The sequence below is a fragment of the Ornithorhynchus anatinus genome, chromosome 4 (assembly GCF_004115215.2).
Source record: "Ornithorhynchus anatinus isolate Pmale09 chromosome 4, mOrnAna1.pri.v4, whole genome shotgun sequence".
Taxonomy (NCBI): Eukaryota; Metazoa; Chordata; class Mammalia; order Monotremata; family Ornithorhynchidae; genus Ornithorhynchus; species Ornithorhynchus anatinus.
Genome location: NC_041731.1, coordinates 33,445,897 through 33,465,606, shown reverse-complemented (window position 1 = coordinate 33,465,606; position 19,710 = coordinate 33,445,897). Strand labels below are relative to the sequence as shown.

The window sequence follows — 19,710 nt, the reverse complement described above, 5'->3', positions numbered from 1 at the left end:
CTGGAAAGAGCAGAGATGGGCGGGAATAATAATGATGGCATCTGTTAAGCGCTTACTATGCGCCAAGCACTATTCTAAGCACTGGGGAGGGATACGAGGTAATCAGTTTGCCCCACGTGGGGCTCACAGTCTTCATCTCCATTTTGCAGATGAGGGAACTGAGGCACAGAGAAGTGACTTTCCCAAAGACACCCAGCTGACAAGTGGCAGAGCCGGGATTAGAACCCATGACCTCTGTCTCCCGAGCCCGGGCTCTTGCCACTGAGCCACGCTGGGAATAGACTGGAACAGGCCGAGCTGAGGAAGGAGATACGGTGATGGAGACAGCTGTCGTCCACGTTAATCCCAAGCGCTCAGTACAGAGCTCTGCACACATTAACCCCCCAATAAGTATGATTTAATCGATCAACTGACGTTAAACCACCGGGTTGCAGGGCTGGAGTCAAAAATAGGACAGGCCTGGGGGCCGATAAATGGAGAGAGAGATAGGTGGCGAAGAGGAAAAACAGAAGAAGGGGTGAACTGGGGGCGGGAGGATGGTGTGGGAGAAAGGTCGGAGGGCAGCTGAATGTACGAGTGAAGGGAGTGAGATGGGGGAATGGGGAGCAAGCGAACTCGGAGAGGGAGGCGACAAGATACCGGGGCGGGGGTGGCCCCGGGTGTCAGGGGAGAAGGGAGATTCAGAGTGAAAGTCTCACGCCAGTGGCGGGGGAGCAGATCTGCCATTGGTTGGAGGGGGCACAGCCGCAGAGTGACTCTTTGCCACTCAATCTGAGTTCCAACTCGGTTGATTTTCGGCCGCCCCACTGGTGGCTCTGCAGGAGACAGAGCGGCTTCAGTGATGGCGGGACTCCCGTTCCTTGAGGAGTTAACACGGTGCCCGTGAGGAGGGTCTGGCCCCTCGGGGGCAGGGCCGATGGCTGTGTGGCCCCTGGCTTCGAGGCTTAGAGAGGCTGAGAGAGCAGGACTCTTTCAAGCGAGAGCCGTCGTTTGCCGGTGGCACAGACCGTCCCTCAGTCCGGCAGTCCGGATCAATCGATCCGTGGTATTTATTGAGTGCCTACCCTGTGCGTGGCACTGTACTAAGAGCTTTGGAGAGTACCATGCAGCAGCGCTGATAGACACCCTACCCACAGTGAACTTACAATGGGAAGGAGACATGGATTCTCCTTCAGCCCACCCCAATCCTGACTCATAATAATAATAATTGTGGTGTTTGCTAAGCGCTCACTACGTGCCAGGAACTGTAGTAAGCGTGGAGGGGGAATACAAGCAAATCAGGGTGGACAGAGTCCCCGTCCCACATAGTTTGAATCCCCATTTTACAGTAGAGGAAGTTGAGGCAGAAGAAGCTAAGTGACTTGCCCAAGGTCACACTGTAATAATAATGTTGGTATCTGTTAAGCGCTTACTATCGGCAGAGCACCGTTCTAAGTGCTGAGCACTGTTCTAAGCGCCGCAGACAAGTGGTGGAGCTGGGATTAGAAACCCAACCCTTGTTTGCCTCTGGGCTCCTGCTCACCGGGGCCGGGGCCCCGGGGTGGGGGAAGGGATAGAAGGGGGAACCGGAGGAGGGGGGTGGGGAGGGGGAGAAGGGGGCACCCTAAGAGACGCCCAGGCAGCTCAGCCCTCCCTTCCCTGAACAGGGCCAGGGGTTTGATTCCCACGAGAAATGGGGAGTTGGGCCGAAGAGATGGGGAGTTAAGGAAAGACAAGGGCCCGATTCATTACGGGCAGCGGGAAGCAGACCGCCAGCCCTCTCTGTCTCCGTCCCCGCCGCCCTTGGGTCAGATGCTGGACGAGATGCCGGGGTCTTGCTTCTGGAGTTCTTTCATGCATTCAATCGTATTTATTGAGTGCCTATTGCACACAGAGCACTTTACTAAGCGCTTGGGAAAGCGCGATACAACAATAAACAGACACATTCCCTGCTCACAATGAGTTTCCAGTCTAGAGGCGGGGAGACAGACGTGAATACAGATGAATAAATTACAGCTATTTACGTCAGTGCAGTGGGGCTGGGAGTGGGGGAGAAGGAAGGGAGCAAGCCGGGGTGACTTGCAGAAGGGAGTGGGAGAAGAGGAAAGGAAGGGCTTAATCTGGGAAGGCCTCTTGGAGGAGATGTGCCTGCGGGAAGGCTTCGAAGAGGGGGGGAGAGGAATTGTCCGTCGGCCTCGAGGAGGGAGGGCGTTCCGGGCCGGAGGCAGGATGTGGGTGAGACTGGGGAGAGCGAGGCCCGGTGAAAAGATTGGCGCTAGAGGAGGGAAGTGTGCGGGCTGGGTTGTTTGACTCCTGGAGCAGGACCTCCCCCCTGGCCAAGACGCATCTTGTGTTCATTCAATAGTATCTATTGAGCGCTTACTATGTGCAGAGCACTGTACTAAGCGCTTGCTTACCACTAGGCCCTCCCCACACACCCGTGTGCTAATCCCAGCTCTGCCACTTGCCGGTTGTGGCCCTCGGGTAAGTCTCTACGCCTCAGTTCCCTCATCTGTAAAATGGGGATTCAAAACCCGTCCTCCCTCCCCTTTAGACCGCGAGCCCCTTGAGGGAGACGGGAGCTGTGTCTGACCTGAGGAACTTGAACCTACTCCAGCCCCGAGAATAATGTCTGGCACATAGTAAGTGCTTAACAAACACCGTTATTATCATTAATAAGGTTATTATTATTAATAGTAGTATTCTTAGTAGTAATTGAATCCAACCAATCAAGAATTACGACGATTTCTGAGGAGTCTGAGGAAGCTGAGGGAGTGGACACGGGAGGCATCAAGCTATCGGTCCTTATGTAGAAACAATCAGAAGAAGAGCTGACATCCAAGATCAGAAACTGGGATGGAAGTTGAAAATGGAGTGGAAAGAAACAGAAGGAAAATGTAAGGAAAACGGAGGGCTGGGTGGAGGAAAGGCTTAGGATTAATGTTCCGGCATCTCCCAGCCCCACCGGCTTGCTAAACGTCGAACGAAATATCCGGTCTGGGTTCACGTTTCCACTTCCCATTTCTGTGGCTTCTGAAGAGGGTGCGGAGTGGGAGAAAGGTGGGTCGGATGGGCAGACGTTAGGTGGGGCAAGAGATGCTGGGAGGAAATGCAGATGTGCAGGCGCTCTGCTCATATCAGCCCCAGATGTGCCCTGGGGTCCCAGCTGCGTCGGAGGGGAGGGGCCCGTCAATCCGCTGGGACGCCCAGCCATGCCAGCGTTTCCACTGGCAAGACCCGCTCGGAGCGGCTCTGGTATCAGCTGGCCGAATGCGCCCGAGGCTACAATTCGGCATTCGGGTTCTGAGGCGGGGAGCGCTATTTTCATTTTATTTGGTTTACTTAAAAGCTTCCTCCGGAATCTGTCTGTTGGCTTCTCCGTCCCGGGAAGCGAAGGGACGGGGATCCCAGGGGCTGCTGCAGATGGGTTGCAATCGCGATTTGGTGGCCGGGTGGTTTCATCCACGGGCGGGGAGGTGGATGGGTCCGTGGGTTGGGGGTCCCGCTGGGTGATGACCGGTGGCGATCAGGAGCACGGGGCACCCCTTCGCCAACCAGCGAGGCCTGGCGGATAGAGCACAGGCCTGGGAGTCAGAAGGACTTGGGTTCTAATTCCGGCTCTCCCTCTTCTCTGCCGTTTGACCTTGGCCAAGTCACTTCACTTCCCTGTGCTTCATTTACCTCAGTCGGACAATGTGAGCCCCGCGTGGGACATGGACCGGGTCCAACCTAACTTGTAGCTACCCTAGTGCTCAGCACGGTGCCTGGCACATAGTAAGCAGGCAACAAATGCCATTTAAAAACAAAATGAAAGCTCTCTTCCACCCCTCCGCCCCAGATGTTTAAATGAGGGACGACAGCTGAAAGCCTCTCTGTGCTTTACCCAAACGGATGGACACCCCCTACCTCAGGGAAGGGGGTCGCTTCATTCCCCACAGGGTGGACGGCCGAGCACTGGGCTTGGCCAGGGCCGGCACAGGGAGGAAGGACACACCAGATATGACCACCCGGCAACGGGCCCTGGAAAGTCCGTCTCCCCGTCTAGACTGGAAACTCTCAGTGGGCAGGGGACGTGTCTCCCAGATGTGTTATGCCGTACCCTCTCAAGCGTTTAATAATGTTGGTATTTGTTAAGCGCTTACTATGTGCAGAGCACTGTTCTAAGCGCTGGGGTAGATACAGGGTCATCAGGTTGTCCTACGTGAGGCTCACAGTTAATCCCCATTTTACAGATGAGGTAACTGAGGCCCAGAGAAGTGAAGCGACTCGCCCACAGTCACCCAGCTGACAAGTGGCAGAGCCGGGAGTCGAACCCACGCCCTCTGACTCCGAAGCCCAGGCTCTTTCCACTGAGCCACGCTGCTCCCCTACCCGGCGCCCAGGGCAGGGAATGTGTCTGTTTCTTGTTGTTTTGTATTCTCCCAAGCACTTAGTACGGTGCTCTGCGCACAGTAAGCGCTCAGTGAATACTTTCGACTTCCTGACTGACTGCTCAATGAATGTGACCGGTTGATCGGAGTTCAGAGGAGCCGCCGGTCCCCGGAGAGACAGGAAGAGCAGGTTGGCACCTCCCACGCCTCCAGCCCAACTTCCACACCAGTGACCCCTTGTCCCCCCCTCAGGACCCTTCCCGTCCTTCAGCCTCGGGGGGCGAAGGCGGATAAGCCCTGGCCTCTGAGCGCCAGAGTTCCCAGACACCCTGGTCTGCCCGAGAGACACCGCGAAGCCGCTGAACCGCATACGGTCGAGGTCGGCGTCTTGACCCGAGAGGGAAGGGGTGATGGGGAGGAACGCCGAGGAATCCTGATTCGGGTCTTTATTTCTCAGATTAGCCCGGCCTTCTCACAGCTTGACAGCATAGTTATAGCCAAGTGCCGTACTTCTGCTATAAAGATCTGGCCTCCCGAGGCTCCACCTACGAAATCATCGCCGGTCATAATTTATTTATATTAATGTCAGTCTCCCCTTCTAGACTGTAAGCTCATCGTGGGCAGGGAACACGTATAGTCATAATAATAATGGCATTTGATAAGCACTTACTATGTGTCAAGCACTGTTCTAAGCACTGAGGTAGGTGCAAAATCATCAGGTTGGACACAGTCCCTGTCCTACATGGGGCTCACAGCCTTATTCCCATTTTATAGCTGAGGTAGCTGAGGCACAGAGTAGTGAAGGGACTTGCCTGAAGTCACACAGCAGACGAGTGACAGAGCCAGGATTAGAACCCACATCCTTCAACTCCCAGGCCCGTACTTTCATCCGTTAAGCCACGCTGCTTCCTGTGCTCTCTGTGTCTACCAACTCCGTTATACCGTACCCCTCCCACGTGTTTAGTACTTAGGATCGACTGATCGATGGACTGTTCGGCTACTCCCGGAATGAAAGCGCTGCCAGCATGGACCGCGTGATCCATTGAATTGGGCGCCAGTGGTGTTGGGAAAAGACTGGGATGGTGGGAGAGGCCGATTCCCAGATCAACTCCCATTTCCAGCCCACCCGGACCGGCGGGGAGGAGATATCCGAAAGGAGGCAGATCTCGCCCTCTAGACTGTAAGCTCTTTGTGGGCAGGGAATATATCTGTTTATTGTTATACCGTGCTCTCCCAAGCACTTAGTACATGGTAAGTGCTCAATAAATACGACCGAATGAATGGATGCGTTTTCCCAGGGGCCGATCTCCCTTCAGTTCCTCGGGACTGTCGGCCTGCCCCGACCCCGTTGACACTTTGGGGGGGGGGGGGGGGGTATTCCCCGGAGTGAGACCAGCAGAATCCAGCTGTTCCCTGGGCTGTCACCGCCCAGGTTCTCTCTGGAGGATCCTGAATCCCTCGGGAGAGTGGAAGGCATTAAAGACCCAGCTTCAGCCACGATGCACATTTCCTTTGTGTCTGTGGCTCTAACTTAGACCCTTAATGTTATTTTGCTGCAGCTTTTGGAGGTTTAATTGAATTGAGGGTAAATCTAACTTGCAAATTTTCCCCTTTGATCTTTTTTTTTTTTATTAGCTCAACCGAGCATGGTTTAGAATAAAAATCATTAATGTTTTCCTGTTTCCCTTGTTCTCTCTGTGGCTTGGATTAAGGGTCCAGTTAACTCCTGTCTTCCAGCTACAGCTTCTCGGGCCCCATTGGGGTACTCACTGGGGTGAGCCCCTCCCTCCCCAGACACTGCCCTGCCCTGCCCTGCTCAGGGCCCTGGCCTGGAGCACTGGTCATTTTTAACCTTTGCGGCTTCGGAGCAGAGCGGGCCAGACCGACAGCCCCCGAGGCCAATGCCCTTGTTCCGTCCTGGTCACGAGGCATCTCTGCCAACTTCCAGCTCCCGCCAGCAGCGGCAGCAGCTGCCAACCCAGCTGGCTCCGGGGGATCTGCCTCGCAATTCCCACTGCGGGGAGGTCACTTGGCAAGGCTTAGCACCCCTCCCTGGCCTTGGAGGTTTTGGATTTCCATAAGCCCCCCAGTGTGACCCCCCCGTGGTCTTCCTGATTGTCTAGGCTCTACATTGTAAGCTTGCTGAGGGCAGGGAATGTGTCTGTTAAAGCAGAGCGGCTTAGTGGATAGACCACGGGCCTGGGAGTCAGGAGGACGTGGCTTCTACTTCTGGCTCTGCCACACGTCTGCTGCCAGATCTTGGGAAAGTCACTTAACTTCTCTGGGCCTCAGCTGCCGCATCTGTAAAAAAATGGGGATTAAGAGCGTGAGCCCCATAAGGGACAGGGACTGTGTCCAACCTGATTAGCTGGTACCTACCCCAGTGCTTAGAACAGTGCTCTGGTAAGCTCTTTACAAGTACCACAATTATTATTATTATTATTATATTGTACTCTCCCAACCGCTTAGTACAATGCTCCATACCCAGTAAGCGCTCAGTAAATACGATTGATGACTGACTGGCAAACCTACATTAGAGCTATGGGGCCAGTGCCCCGGGGCCGGGCACTTTCGGGGGGGGGGGGGGGCAGGTGATAGTCTTCTTTATCCAAAGAGGTTTTGCGCCTGGGGGGCTCCGACCCCATTAAAAGTTCCTAAAATGCCTTCACTCCCTGGTCTGGGGCCTGAAACAGGAGTCCTGGAGTCGGAGAGAGAGAGAGAGAGAGAGAGTTTGTGGGTGTGTGTTTTTGTTCGAGCTCCTGGCAGACTGTCCTAGACTCTCCCTCTCTCCCCCCATCCCCAACACACAGACTTCTGGACTCCTCTTCAGCTAATGGAAGAGGAAGAGGAGAAGGGGAAGGGTCTGGAGGGAAAACCCTTCCCCAAGTGGCAGTAAGTTCGTGGTGGGCAGGGATCGTGTCTGTTATATTGTCACACTGTACTCTCCCGAGTGCTCAGTACAGTGCTCTGCACACAGTAAGCGCTCAATAAATACGAGTGACTGACTGGCTTTGCCGGCCTCCCTCACTGCCCCCCTCTGGACTCAACGGAGCAGCCCCGAACTCCTTATCTCGTGGAATATCAGACCCTTGGAGAGGTCAGCTGGAACCCTGGGGAGCCCTGAAACCCTTTGACTCTTCCCTCTCATTCAACCCTCTTATTCAGTCAGGTACCAATCTAGTTAGTTCCTCCTGATTTCGGTAAGTTGTGGTATTTGTTAAGCACTTACTATGTGCCGAGCACTATACTAAGCACTGGGGTAGATGCAAGCTAACCGGGTCCCACGTGGGGCTCACAGCCCAAGAAGGAGGGAGAACAGGTGTTGAAGTGCAGATGAGGGAACTGAGACACAGAGAAATGAAGTGACTTGCCCAGGGTCACACAGCAGGGATATAGAGGAGCTGGGATTAGAACCCAGGTCCTCTGACTCCCAGCCCCATGTTCTTTCCACTAGGCTCTTTTCACTAGACCACGTTCCTTCTTCTACACCATCTCCAGAATCCTCTCCCTCCTCTCCAGCCTGTTACCAACCTGGTCCAAGGACTTCTACCCCACCTTGACTGCATCGGATTCCTTCCCGCTTCCAGCCTAGCCCCTCCCCAATCCACACTTCACTCTGCTGCCCACATCATTTTTCTAAAACATCGTTCATTCATTCAGCGGTATTTATTGAGCGCTTACTATGTGCAGGGCACTGTACTAAGCGCTTGGAATGGACAATTCGGCAACAGATAGAGACAATCCCTGCCCATCGACGGGCTCACAGTCTAATGTCTCCTCACTCAAAAACTTCTGAAGGTGGCCCATCCGATCTCCGCATCGATAATCAATAAGTGGTATTCGCTGAGCATTTACTATGTACAGAGCACCGTACTGAGTAGTTGGGAGACTACAAAGCAACACGATTAGCAGATAACGAGTTTACAGTCCAGAGGAGGAGACAGACATTAGTATGAATAAATAAGTCCTTTATTCATCCAACAGAAACTCCTGACCGTTGCCTTTAAGGCGCTCAATCAGCTCTCTCCGGGCTACCAGTCTTCACTCTTCTCCCACCACACCCCCATCGGCAGATTTCATTCCTTGCAAGCCAACCTACGCCCTGAGACTCATTTTTTCTCTCTCACTGCCGACGTTTTCCTCTCGCCCTACCTTCTGCTCGGAACTCCCTCCCCCTTCACATCCAGCAGACCGCCGGTCTCCCCGTCTTCAAAGTCCCGATGGACTCCCATTTCCTCCTGGAAGTCTTCCCTGATTAATCTCTCATATCCATCCCCTTCTCCCCTCCACCTAAACACTTCTGCTCCCGAGCATTTGAGTACTCATCCACTCCCCCCGTTACGGGTACGTGCGCGTCTTTAACTCTACTCCTTCCCCCTTATGGGTAATTAATTTGAAGGTCTGTCTCCCTCACTAGATTGTAAATTCCTTGAGGGCAGGGATCATGCCTAACTCTGTTTACTCTCACGGGTTTAAGACAGTGCTCTACCCAGAGCAAGTGCTTAATAAATACGGTTGATTGATTGACTAGTGACATACTGCAAGAGGGTCTCACCTCTCAATCAATCAGTGGTATTTATTGAGAGCTTACTGTGAGCGGAGCACCGTGTAAGCGCCTGGGAGAGCACGATACAACACAGTCGGTAGATGCGTTTCCTGCCCACAACGAGATGCAGCATAGAGTGGTGGAGAGAGCACACATCCGCGAGTCAGAAGGACCTGGGTTCTAATCCCGGCTTCGCTCCACGTCTGCCGTATGATCTTGGGCAAGTCTTCCTCTAGGCCTCAGTTGTCTCATCTGTCAATTGGAGATTAAGAGTATGGGTCCCAAGGGGAACAGGGACTATGTCCAACCTAATTAACCTGTATCCACTTCAGTGCTTACAGCGTAGTAAGTGCTTCACAAGTACCATTATTATTATTATTATCATTATTAAAGAGCTTACAGTCATCATTCAAGTGCTGGATAGCTTAGGCCTTTCCCCCTGGATCCCATCTTGGGCATGGCCACCCTTCTGTTGCAGAATTCTTGTACTCAATTTACAGAAAGGGACACCACTTCTCCACGATCACCAAGTGAATCAGCCCTCTGGACAGAGCATTCCTGGGTAGGGACACTCAAAGCAGCGTGGCTCAGTGGAAAGAGCCTGGGTTTGGGAATCAGAGTTCATGGGTTCGAATCCCAGCCCTGCCACTTGTCAGCTGGGTGACTGTGGGCAAGTCTCTTAGTTTCTCTGTGCCTCAGTTCCCTCATCTGTCAAATGGGGATTAACTGTGAGCCTCACGTGGGACGACCTGATTCCCCTGTATCTACCCCAGCGCTTAGAACAGTGCTCTGCACATAGTAAGCGCTTAACAAATACCAACATTATTATCATTATTAAAGTTCTCATCCCCTCAACCCCCACTCAGGAAGTTGCAGGGTTGCTCCGGTGCAGGGGCTGGGTGACGAGGGGCAGCCCACCTACCTGACCCCGGAATGAATCCCTGGCAGAATGACTCCGGGGAATATGCCTACTTATTGTTGTGTTGTACTCTCCCAAGCGCTTAGTACAGCGCTCTGCACACAGTAAGCACTCAATAAATATGATTGAATTGAGTGAATGGTGCCTCTAGTGTGTAAGCTTGTTGTGGGCAGGGAATGTGTCTGTTTACTGTTATGTTGTATTCTCCCAAGCGCTTAGTGCAGTGCTTTATACACAATAAGCACTCTATAAATACGATTGAATTGAATGAATGGTGTCTCTAGTCTGTAAACTCATTGCGGGCAGGGAACGTGTCTGTTTACTGATTCATCGTACTCTCCCAACCGCTCAGTACTCTGCGTACAGTAAGCGCTCAGTAAATGCGACTGACTGACTGACCGGTGCCAGGACCGTCTGCGTTCCAGCCCCTCTGCTGCCGGGGGCAGTGCCCTTCTGCCCGAACTTCCTTCTTTGCCCCTCGCCCCGGACCGCCTGCGGGCTGAGGCGGGCGCAGCGGAGCGGGCCTCTTGGTCTCTAGCCCCAGCGGCCCCCGTGGGGGTCCTGCTTGGGCTTGCTGGGGCCTCCCGAGGTATGTGCCCGAGCCCAGGAGCTGCAGGATGAAAGGGGAGTCTGCTGAAACTTGTTTCCCTCCCAGATCACATCAGCAACCGGATCTCACTGGAGGCAGCCAGCCCTTTGATCTCGAAGGAGCAGTCAGCTCTCCCTCCCTCCTTCCCACCCCCTCTCCTCTCCAAAGGCTCCAAAGACACAAGGAGTCAAACATTAAAGGACAAGCTGTCTGCTGGCCAGCCCCAGCCGGGCCCTGGGGAGGAGAAGGGGCCAGCTGCCTTACCAGAGGGCCCAGAGGAGGGGACGTGGCTTGGACTACCCGTCTGGTGGCCACCCCCTATCCTTTATCCCCCCTCTCTGACCCGGAGATACCTCCCGGGTCGGCCCGGAGCACGGGGAGAGGAGACGGCTGGTGGCTGGGAGGTGGAATGAGCCAACCTCAGCGGGCTCTGGTTTAAAAGCGGGAAGGGAACAGCCTCGATGACCGAGTGGGGGATGTGGTTCAGTGGTTAGTGCTGTTTACCGACTCTGTTATAGATTAATTCCTTAATTATGGTGTGTGTAAAGCCGTGCTCTATCCACCGGGCCATACTGCTTCCCAAGTGGCGCAGTATAAGGATGCGGACAGGCCCCCGAGGGCAGCCACTGCGCTGCGGAGAGGGTCACGGAGACCTCGGGAGGTCCTCGAGTCCATTCTCCTGTACCCAGCCCCGAGGGCTGTCCACCCTTCTCCTAAAAACCCCCAGCCACGGAGGGTCCATAGCGACCCCGGCGTCGTCAAAGTTCTTCCCGGCAAATGACTAACCCAAGTTTCTTGGGCTGAAATAGAAGCCTGTTCCTTCTTGTCGGCTCTCGGTGTAAACAGAGGCCAGTGAGTCACCATTACTCACACCACAACCCTTCCTAGCCTTCTAGAGGCCATCTATCCTCCGCTCACGTCCCTGCCCTGCTCCGCCTTGCCCATTTCTCTGCCTTGCCCATTTCTCGGCAGGAGACCCGAACCCAGCTGAGACGGCCGCCGTCTGAGGCCAGAAGGCCCGGACCCCGAGGAGAGCTCCGTTCCTTCCGAGGAGAGGTCGGAGCGTCGACGAAGCCACCTGGAACACAAAGCTTCTTCATCTCCGTCATTCCGGGGGCACCAACGGGGCGGAATATGCCAATGCCCCTTCTCCCCGCCGGCTCTTCGGCTTGGACCAGCCAGCCCTCCGCTTCCACGGGAAAACTGGAGGTGGAAAGCCCCAGGAACAGAAAGTGAAACCGTCCCTGCTGGTTTGCCCGTTCCACGCGGAGGTGGTGCCAAAGGGAAAATATAGCCTGGGTTGGAGACACGATCCCCAGCTGAAGGGAGAAACGGCGCTGGAAAACTCCGTTCCATTTTAATCATCCGAAGGCTTTGAGTCATCCCAGCCAGAAGTTCCAGCTCGGTTTGTTTTCTTTTCGGAGAGTCACTCCGATGTTTACGGAGAGACTGGCTTTCCCGACAGCTGGGCAGGGAACGGTTTAAAAGTAGACTCTGTTGTCATGAAAACCGGTACATTTACAATCATTCCAAGGAGAGACCCTGTCCGGCCCTGCAGGCTGAAAAGCAACACACACACACACATATACACACCCACAGATACACACACTGCCTCTTCCTCTGGCATCCCCAGCCCCTTCACTCTTTCATTCATTCATCCGATTCTATTTATTGAGCGCTTACTGTGTGCAGAGCACTGTACTAAGAGCTTGGAAGAGTACGATGCAACAGTAAACAGACACATTCCCTGCTCATGATGAGTTTACAGTCTCGAGGGATGAATTTACAGTCTGGAGGGTGTAGCCTTCACAGTTTCAGCACCCAGGTACACACCTTTCACTTCTGGTGTAGCCTCACAGTTGCAGAGAACAGGTAGACACAGACGTAGACACCCATCCACTCCCACACCCGACCCACTCATAGTCCACCACACCCTGCCCCTTCCTCTGGTGTCCCCAGCCCCTTCAATCTCAGCACCCAGGTACCCACACACTCACAGACACACACACATCCCAGATCCCATAATTAATAATAATGACGTTGGTCTTTGTTAAGCGCTTACTATGTGCAGAGCACTGTTCCGAGCGCTCGGGTAGATACAGGGTCATCAGGTTGTCCCACGTGAGGCTCCCAGTTAATCCTCATTGTGAGGTAACTGAGGCACAGATAAGTTAAGTGACTTGCCCCACAGTCACCCAGCTGACAAGTGGCAGAGCTGGGATTCGAACCCATGACCTCTGACTCCTAAGCCCGGGCTCTTTCCACTGAGCCACACTGCTTCCATCCAACAGTTACTGCTTAGAACATGGCCTAGTGGATAGAGCACAGGCCTGGGAGTCAGAAGGTCCTGGGTTCTAATCTCACTTGTCTGTTGGGTGACACTGGGCAGGTCGTTTCACTTCTCTGGGCCTCAGTTACCTCGTCTGTAAAATGGGGATTAAAGCCGGGAGCCCCAGGTCGGAAAGGGATTGGGTCCAGCCTGATTAGGTTCTATCTACCCCAGCACTTAAAACACCGCTTGACACGTCGTAAGCGCTTCATAAATACTATCATTACTTCTACAAGCTCCTTCTGGTGGCCTAGTGAAGGTTCCCATCCCTTCTCATCCCTTCCCCGGCACTGGACGATCTCCCCTCTTTATGCTCTACAGTTTCGGGAATAAGGAAATCTCAGCCAAGGCCAGTAGGTGGACGAGAAGAAATAACGAAGAGGGAAAAAAAAAATCAAGAAACGACAACCTTCGGGGCAGAGAATAGTAAAATTGGAACTTCGAAATTGCCTGAGAAGAGATGACGCAGACTATGGAGCTCTGTGGAAATGATGCACGAATATGAAAAGCAGGATGCAAATTTCCGAGTGGTTCTCCTAACTGCTTCGTGCCCTGGGTTCTAGTCTTTAGGTTCACCCTCCAGGAGACCGACACCCAGGGTCTTTCAGAGAGCTGTGTTCAAGGGCTTTGTCCTGAGTCCTTTACCAGCTGCCTGAGAAGTGGTAATTTTCCCTCCCGGAAGGCTTGGCTGGGAGGATGGGGGCTTTCTCCAGCTCGACACTTTCCCTTCCCTGCCCCCTTCCGAGTGTGGGGAATCAATCCCCTCTGAAAAACGGCAATGACCCTATTAGGTCTAAAAACACAGGCTCCAGCTGGAAAAGGCCCGATCAATCAGTGACATTTACTGCGCACCTACTGAGTGAAAAGCACTGCTCTAAGCGTTCAGGAGGATACAACCTCTTATGTCCCTCTGACTGCAAGCTCATTCTGGAAAGTGTCTATCAAGTCTAATGTATTGTACTCTCCCGAGTACTTAGTTCAGTCCTCTGCACACACAAAGCACTCGACAAATTCCAGGGATGATGATGACGTAAGCTCATCCTCCAGACTGTAAAATCATTGTGGGCAGGGAATGTGTCTGTTTATCGTTATATTGTACTCTCCCAACCACTCAGTACGGTACTTTACTCGATAAATATGATTTAAAGAATGAATGATGATGTCTTGGCACCCCCTAAGCACTTCAGTATTCACCCCTTATCCCGGAAACACTGTCTCTAAATTACCTGTAATTTATTTTAATGTTTGTCTCTCCCACTAGATTGTAAGATCCTTGAGGGCAGGGCTGCCCTCTATTTCTATTTCTTCTATTCTTCTATTGTCTATTTCTTCTATTGTACTCTTCCAAGTGCTTAGCGCTGCCCTCTATGCATAATAAATGTTCAGTAAATACCTTCCGCTGATTGATGTGTTGATCTTTTGAGAGGTTTCTGGATCATCCCTGGATGAAGGTGTTGAGGCAGTGGAAAGGGAAGAAACCTTGAATTTGGGTTGCCTAGATCACAGAAAGCAGTGAGACCTAATGGATAGAGCACGGGCCTGGGAGTCAGAGGATTTGGGTTCTAACCCCAGCTCTGCCACTTGCTGGCTGTGTGATCTTGGGCAACTCTATGCACTTCTCTGTGCCTCAGTTTCCTCATCCGTAAACTGGGGTTTTAATACCTGTTCCTCTTCTACCTAGACTGTGAGTCTCATGTGGGATGGGGGTTGTGTCCAATCTGCATATACTAGAATGATAACTATGGTACTTATTAAGCGCTTACTATGTGCCAGCACTGTTCTAAGCACTGGGGTAGATACAAGGCAATCAGGCTGTCCCATGTGAGGCTCGCAGTCTTAATCCCCATTTTACAGATGAGGTAACTGAGGCACAGAGAAGTGAAGTGGCTTGCCTAAGATCACACAGCAGACCCCCCAGCTCTGAGTACAGTGGTTGGCATGTGGTAAGCACTTAGCAAATACCATAGTTATTATTATCAGTCTATCAAGGCTATGTATTGAGTGCTAACTCTGTGCTGAGCTCTGTACTAAGCACTTGGAAGAGTACAGCACACTCAGTTGCTCTGGGGCCGACTGCTCAAATTCTGAAGTGCTGCCTGAACTGCTCAGCTGGGCGAAGGATCAGACCCGATCCTGTGGAGGAGACGGGGTGGGTGGGAGGGAGGGGGCGGAAGGAGCGGGCACGTATCAAGTGATAATAATGTTGGTATTTGTTAAGCGCTTACTATGTGCAGAGCACCGTTCTAAGCGCTGGGGGAGATACAGGGTCATCAGGTTGTCCCATATGAGGCTCACAGTTAATCCCCATTTTACAGATGACATAACTGAGGCACAGAGAAGTTAAGTGACTTGCCCACAGTCACACAGCTGACAAGGGGCAGAGCTGGCATTCGAACTCACGACCTCTGACTCCCAAGCCCGGGCTCTTTCCACTGAGCCACGCCGCTTTGTCCCAGAGGCAGTCGTCCTTGGTCCGGTCAAGGAGCTCCAACGACAAAATGGCAGTTCCGGCGACGAAATGGAAGCCACGTTTGCTCACACCGGCCGGGAACCAAGCCGGTTGGGTCTGCTCACCCTCTGGACGTCGGGAATAAACCTCGAAGGGATCTGAAAAAATGACCCTCCCAACTCAGGCTGGAATTCAAAGGGGAAGGGGTCAGGGAGCTCACACGGGGACCAGGGAGCGCACGGAGGGGCCAGGAGTACACGCAGGGGATCGGGGGCTGCACGCAGGGACCAGGATGCGCACAGGAACCAGATACACCCAAACAATCGTGCAGGATGGGGAGAGGCAGAGCCGCCGATCACAAGCCGAATGTGAGTCAGCGTCAGCGGTGCGAGCCATCTGCAGAAACGCCGACGTGGACCTGGGATGGGTCAGCGGGGGGTGACCGCCAGTGGTTGGAGGTTTCCGAGGAGAGGGGCAGAAATGACCGGCAGGCTGGAAAACAGGAGCTCTGAGCAAAGGTGAAGGAATAGAGGCTCTGCAGACTGCAGAGGACAGGGCTGGGGGCTGAGTGGCGGGGCCGAGAGGGGCTCTGGGGGTCCTGAGGCTGAGGAGGAGCCTAGCTCGCAGTGGGCAGGGAAGGTATCTGTTTATTGCTGCATGTACTCTCCCAGGCGCTCAGTACAGTGCTCTGCACACAGTGAGCACTCAATAAATACGACTGAACGAGCTGAAAGAATGGATCCCTGCCTTCAAAAGAGTTTCCAAAGAGTTTCTAGAGGGAGGTTGCTGCTTGGGTATTCTCCAACCCACGGAGAGCTCAGCAAGGGGCAAAAAGGGCTAATGCTAAAGCTGGAGAGATTTCAGTCAGGCATAAGAAAGGACTTCCTGAGAAGCTGTGCTGTCATCTCCCGGGTAGTCGTCCCAGGCCTGGGGAATTAAGGAATGCAGGATGTGCGAGGAGGGGGTGGGGAGTGGAGGGGGAGGGGAGAAAGAGGGGAGAGGAAAGGGACTACAGTTTCACACTTCTAAATTTAATGTCAATTCTTGGGGATTTTTCCTCAGGAACGGCAAGCAGCTCCCAGGGGGAAAAAAATGTACATTATATCCTTACCTAAACCTCCCCAAGAATGAAGTTTCAGTGGGGAGACCAGCTGCAGTGACCTCTTCTCTTTCCCCAGCCCCCGAAACCACTCTCCAGAGTGAACCGTCATGGGGGGAAGACAGAAAGCAGATTCCTTCTTCACTCTCAGGGTGATAAAACAGTGGGACAGGCCAGAGTGGGTCATCTTCCGAAGGGGAGCGGAGCATCGTTTAATCTGGATGGCTTAGTCACGCACCTGTTCTGGTGGCAGGAGGTTGGATCAGATGACTTCTTGAACTTCCTCCTGAATTTAAGATTCTATGATGGGCCTGGGGAAGATGCTGTCTGAGAAGCAGCATGGCGTAGTGGACGAAGCACCGGCCTGGGAGTTAGGAGGTCGTGGGTCCTGATCCCCGCTCCGCCACTTGTCTGCTGTGTGACCTTGGCCGAGTCACTTCACTTCTCTGGGCCTCAGTGACCTCATCTGTAAAATGGGGATGGAGACCGTGAGCCCCGTGTGGGACAGGGACTGGGTCCAATCGGATATGCTCGTATCTACCCCAGGGTTCAGTAAGGTGCCTGGCACATAGTAAGTGCTTAAATGCCATAGTTATGATTATTAATTGAACCAATGAATGAATGAACTGAGCTGGGGCAATCTTACAGCATCATATTCTAAATGGGCCAGCCTGTAATAAAGGTGAAGATCTGGTGTCAGTTTGGCTTGGAGAGAAAGTGGGGTGGGAGGCTCAGGAGGGGAAGAAAGAGAAGGGCAGGAAGCAGAGACGACCCCTCGGTCTCCCCAGTTCCAAACTGTCTCATTCATTCATTCAATCATATTTATTGAGCGCTTACCGTGCGCAGAGCACTGTAATTGTACCGAAAGTACAATTCGGCAACAGGAAGAGACCATCCCTATCCAACAACGGGCTCACAGTCTAAAAGGGGGAGACAGACACCAAAACACAACAAGTAGGCATCGATAGCATCAAAATAGATAAATAGAATTATAGATATATACACATCATTAATAAAATAAATAGAATAATAAACCCGTACTTATATACAGAAGTGCTGTGGGGTGGGGAAGGGGGTAGAGAAGGGGGAGGAGGAGCAGAGGAAAAGGGGGGCTCAGTCTGGGAAGGCCTCTTGGAGGAGGGGAGCTCTCAGTAGGGCTTTGAAGGGGGGGGAGAGAGTTAGTTTGGCGGATGTGAGGAGGGAGGGCATTCCAGGCCCGAGGTAGGACGCGGACCAGGGGTCGAATGGACGGCGGGACAGGCGAGAACGCCTCTGCTCTGCAGGGGTCTAGGACCTGGAAGGATTTATCCGCAGTGAATGGTGATGAGGCCCAGAGCGAAGATGGCCTGTAGCACGTACCCCTGCAGCTCTCTCCATTCCCTGACCTCAGCTTCCAAGATCCGTTCTGCTTCAGAAGTAGCCTCGGAAGCCTCCCTCTCTCTCCACCTGCCGGCAGGTGCGACTCCAATCTGAAAGTAGGATTCAGGAAGAGGGAGAGAGGAAGGGAAGAGGAAGATGGGAGCTAGTGGGTTCTGCTGCTTTAGCGCAACCTGGCAAATCAATCCCAAAACATGACCAGCCTGTCAATATTTTTCTCCAGTCTGCCCTCCCTTCAGGAGGCACTCGGGGGATAAAAGAAACAGAATCAGCATTGAGAATAATAACTGTGGCATTGGTTAAGGGCGTACTCTGTGCCAAGCACCGTACTAAGCACAGGGGTAGGTGGACAAGAGGCCATCAGGTCACACCCAGTCCCTGTCCCACAAGGGACTTACAGTCTACGGGGGAGGGAGGACAGGAATCGAATCCCCACTTTCCAAATGAGGAAACGGAAGCCCAGAAAAGTTAAGTGACTGCCCGAGGTCATAGAGCAGACAGGTGGCAGAACCAGGATTTGAAGTAAGGTCCTCTGACCCCCCCCAAGCCTGTGCTCTTTTCACTGGACCACGTCTCTTTCCATTCCTTAGCAGACTGCAGGAGGAGTGGCTACTTGCAAGTCTGCAGTAAGAAGTGGATGGAACTGGTCTCTGGGTTCCTCCGGAAGTGAGCGTGAGTGTGGGCGTGGAGTGGATGGGGACCTGGGTCCTGGCCCAGTACGCAATAGCCGGTCTCGCAAGACAATTCCAGGCAGATTTTCCATCCAAAAAGAAGGAGGTTCCTGGTTCCAGCTCAGGAAAGCAGATCTCTGCCCCCTACGACCCTCTCCCCCCCCCCCCATTTTTTTTACAGTATTCGTTAAAAGCTTACTATATGTCAAACACTGTTCTAAGCGCTGGGATAGATACATGTTAATTAGGTTGGACACAGTCCCGGTCCCACATGGGCCTTACAGTCTAAGTAGGAGGGAGAACAGGAGAACTGAGGAACCGAGAAGCGGAGTGACTTGCCCAAGGTCATACCGCAAGCTAATTTCCAGGTCCGTACCTTTTCCAGTAGGCCATGCCTGCCCTTCTCCCTCACCTTCGTCCTTTCCTTCTTCCCTCATTTTTCCCTCATCCCCCTTCACCCTGGGAGAGGCCGGAGAGCCGTCAGGGGCCCCTCCGCAGAGAGGGCAAGGAGAGGGAGAACGCCGCCTGACACCTGGAACAGCAGCATTCACTTCCCGCTTCCCAGTTTGCTCAGACTGGCTGGCCCTGTTCCTTGCCTCCAGGGCCTCGGGAAGCCTGCAGAGTCAGGTAGGCAGAAGGAGAGGGCACCGAGGGGGAGGGGAAGAATGTCCTCAGACAGGACTCCCGGGGCCGGGCTACCTGTCTCTGGTCCTCCAAGGCTCTCCCTCTGGTCATCCAAGGCTCTCCCAGAACCGAATCAGATACTTCCAGGTGCGCGTGCGTACACACAAGCGAAGGTCCTGTAGGGGTGTGTCGGGGCAACCATGAATGGGGTGGATGCCACTGGGAGGGCACATGTGCATGTGAGTACACGGGGCTGCAGGGGCGGGGGAGTGCTCAGAGGGAGCCTGAAGGACAAGAGATCTGAGGAGAATGCGGAGGGGGCCCGGGGGGGATGCGGGGGTGGGTCTCGGGGGTGGCGGAGGGAGTGGCATGATTCCACTGGGATCTGAGTCGGAGAGACAGAGTGGTGGGAGGTCGGAAGGGCGTGTGTGAGGGTCCAGGAGAGCCAGGGCAGGGAGAAGGTGGCAACACGTCAGGATCCCCATCCCAGGAATATAATAATCCTTTATTGTCACACTGGTGGAGGAGTTGGTGTTGGGGGCAAAGGTGAAGCGAGAATCAGAGTCTGCGAGATTCTAGGGCCAGAGAGACAAGATGGATGAGGCATGGAGGATAATTACTAATAATAATTGTAGTGTTTGTTGAGCACTTACTATCTGCCAGGCACTTTTCTAAGCACTGGGAGTGGGGAGAAACACAAGCAGTTCGGATTGGACACAGTCCCCGTCCCACATGGGGCTCACAGTCTTAATCTCATT

At 53.4% G+C, this 19,710-nt stretch overlaps 1 long non-coding RNA gene across 2 annotated transcripts; it reads right to left on the bottom strand.

Annotated features, from left to right (window-relative positions):
• Positions 1–16,196: 16,196 nt before the first annotated feature.
• Positions 16,197–19,152, bottom strand: LOC103168116. 2 transcript variants are annotated; one of them, XR_485325.4, is made up of 3 exons: positions 19,028–19,152; positions 17,640–17,749; positions 16,197–16,746 (listed from the first exon to the last, which is right to left on the bottom strand). It is a non-coding gene; the product is annotated as an uncharacterized LOC103168116 (long non-coding RNA). The 2 variants fall into 2 exon arrangements; XR_003759014.2 differs by lacking the exon at positions 16,197–16,746 and adding an exon at positions 17,163–17,200.
• Positions 19,153–19,710: the final 558 nt, after the last annotated feature.